Source organism: Dromaius novaehollandiae, unplaced genomic scaffold (genome assembly GCF_036370855.1).
Source record: "Dromaius novaehollandiae isolate bDroNov1 unplaced genomic scaffold, bDroNov1.hap1 HAP1_SCAFFOLD_27, whole genome shotgun sequence".
NCBI lineage: Eukaryota > Metazoa > Chordata > Aves > Casuariiformes > Dromaiidae > Dromaius > Dromaius novaehollandiae.
This window is the reverse complement of record NW_026991415.1, coordinates 3,588,789-3,591,976: the sequence shown is the minus strand read 5'-3', so window position 1 is coordinate 3,591,976 and position 3,188 is coordinate 3,588,789.

Below are 3,188 nucleotides of genomic sequence, written 5' to 3'. Positions count from 1 at the left end.
TCTCTTAACTAGGCAGGACACCTAGATGGGGACAAAAAGGGAGTTCATTGACACATGGTTTGGGTGATGATTCAGATGAGTCAATCTGGACATCACATGCTGGTTTAGAAGCCCCCGGGATGCAGTGGGATTCAGATTCTTCCCATGAACTCCACAAACACACAGGAGGTGGGATTCCCCTTGCCAAAACTGAAGTGAGCACAACGGAGGTGTCTGCATGGGAGCTCCCTGTCTAAGCTCTGGTTATAATCGCTGGAGATGGAGGGTGGGAGTCATTTGCTCACACACAAACACCTAGTGACAGCTGAAGAGACAGAGGTGGTTCCAGGCATGTGCCAGTGTCTGCTTGCTCTGATGGAACAGCTGTGAGACCTGCATCCTCCTAGAGCATCCGGTGGGGGCCAGGTGGGGAATTTCCTTGGCCATCTGAAATAACCCCAGATGCCTACTACAACTAGAACCCCACTCACTATGAAGCAGAGACACAAGCAGATTCCAATGTTACAAGCAGCTACTGTAGTTCAGTGCAGACACTTGATTAATGACGTAGAAATAACCTGGCAGGACCATTTCAGATGCCTGGGGTGTCCAGCACAACCACATGTCTCTAGCAGATACGGCATGGGACCTACAGGGTAAGTATGCCCCTTTGCAGTGTGTGCTGGGCAAGTGCCTCAGGACATCTTGGGTTTCCTGCATGTGCCCGAACAAATGAATTCCATCACTGCCTTTAGGGAAAGTCCGTCTTGTCTACATCCAAGTGTGCAGCATAAATGGGAGCCCATCACACCAAGATCTCTGGTCTAGTCACAGCACTCCCAAACCCTTCTAGCTCTCCTCCACCTGAACATCTTCTCACTCTGCCAGATGATATGAACAGGGACTAGGCTAATGATGACCTTAGGGTGGCTGGATCACAGGCTGTGCAGGCCCAGGCCCAGGGCCAAAATGTATGCAAACATATGCAACCTGGGGTGCAGCCAGGAGGAAATGGAGATGCACAAGCTGTCACAGGAGTGCCACATAGTTGGAATAGCTGAGATGTGGTGGGATCACTTGCATGATTGGACTCCTTCAATGGCAGGGTGCAAGTTCTTCAGGAGAGACCACCAGGGAAGATCAGGAGGGAGATGCCCTATGTGTGAAGGGGCATCTTGGATGTATGGAACTCTTCCATGGGATGGGATGGACCAAGGGAGGCAGCTCTGGAGGGCAGAGGAGCTCAGGGAAGCCAGCAGGTCATTAAGGACAGCACCCGTCAAGCACAAGAATGCTCCATAACGAACAGTTGTAAAATCAGCAAACATCTCTGGACCGCAGCGTGGCTAAACAGGGAACTCCCACGGCAGCTCCAGGGCAATAAGACAACATATGGAAAGGGGAAGAAGGGAGAGGCTGCAAAGGAGGAATTTAGAAATATTGTGCAGCAAAGTAGGCATGGTGTTAAGGAAGCCAAAGCTCCCCTGGGATAGGGACACTTGCAGGGGATGTGAAGGACAGGAAGAAGAGCTGCTACTGCTTCAGTGACAGTAAGAGAATGAACAAGGAAATGTGGGCTCACTGCTGAAAGGGGCAGGGATTCTAGCAAAAGCAGATGTAGATAGGTCTGGGGAAGTCAAGTCTTTCCTGGCTTCAGCCTTCACCAGCAAGGTCTCCTGGACTGTTGTGCCTAGAGTCAGGACTCCTGAGGAGAAAAACAACCTGCAGAGCCAAAGTCTCTAGAACTCAACCCATAGAAGTCTATGGAATTGGATGGCTGGCATCCACGGACACTGAGAGAGCTGTCTGCTATGACAGCAAGGCTGCTCTCTGTCATCTTGGAAAGGTTGTGGAGATCAGGGCAGGTCCCAATGAGCAGAAGAAGGAATACGCTGTGCCCATCTTCAAAAAAGGCCACAAGGACAACCTGGGGAGCTGCAGGCCATTCAGCCTCACATTTGGGAGGCATTTGTCATGGAGCGAATCCTCTCCAATCACATTTCTGGGCACACAAAGAAGGTGCCTGGCAACAGTCAGCATGGATTTCCTGAAGGTAAATCATTCCTGACCCACCTGATTGCCTGCTGTGATAAAAGACCTGCAGTTGTGGAGGAGAGGAGAGTAGTGGATGTGCATTAGACATCCAGAGGGGCAAAAAACTGGTTGGATGATCGAGCTCAGAGGGTTTTCATGAATGGTCATGCTTTACTGGGAAGTCAGGTAAGGGTGGGATATGCAGAGGTATACCCTGCATCCTGTCCTGTTTGAAAGGCTCATCAGCAACACATGCATCAAGACAGGCAGAGAGCTGACTGGCAGAGGAATGACCCTGAGGAGAAGGGCCTGGACATTATTAGAGATGCCACATGAGCCAGGGGTTCATGCTCACCACAAGTGAGGCCACCTGCAACAGGGCAGTTCTTATCCCCCTCAACTCAGCACTGGAGTGGCCACTTGTGGAATAGTGTGTCCCTGTGTGGGCTGCCCAGTGCTGGAGGAATGGGGAGTAACTGTAGAGGGTCCAGAGGAGGTCTGTCAAGATGGGACTGGGGGTCTGAAGCACATGGCCTGTATGGAGAGGCTGAGGGACCTGGGCTTCTTTAGTTTGGTGAAGGGGAGGCTAAGGCCAGTACAGTAGCCGCCTGTGACACAGTGTTTTCAGAGATGATGGAGCTTTTCTTGGTAGTGGGAAGCAGCACGAGAAGGGGAAAGAGCCACAAACTGCATCTTGAGAGGTTCAGGACGGACTTCAGGTAACAAGAATGTCACTCATAGAGTAGTGCTGTGGTGCAACAGGACACCCAGAGGGACTCCGTGATCAGCCCCTGGCTTTGTGTTTCAAGGAGCAACCAGCAAGGACAGAGGGATGTCAGGTCTTTCTCCTCTTGGCGATGGTTAGTGTCTCTGCCACAGAGGCCAACGAGAAGATTATGTCTCCATACAGCACTATGGCCTTGCTGCCTCCTCGCCTCCAGGGAGGCCAAGAAGTGCCATATTGTTGTCCAGAGGAGGCATTGTGTACTCCCCCCACCCTGACAGTGTCCCCAGGAACAGTCCTGAGCAACCTCGGAGGGAAAGCATCACCCTACTCAGCGGGTGGCTGTGGGGCTTGGCCATTCTGCTTGATAACACGCATCCAGGTTGACCTGGCATCAGAGCTGCCTGCACATTGCCTTTGCCTACCTGCAATCAGGCCTCCAACTTTCTGC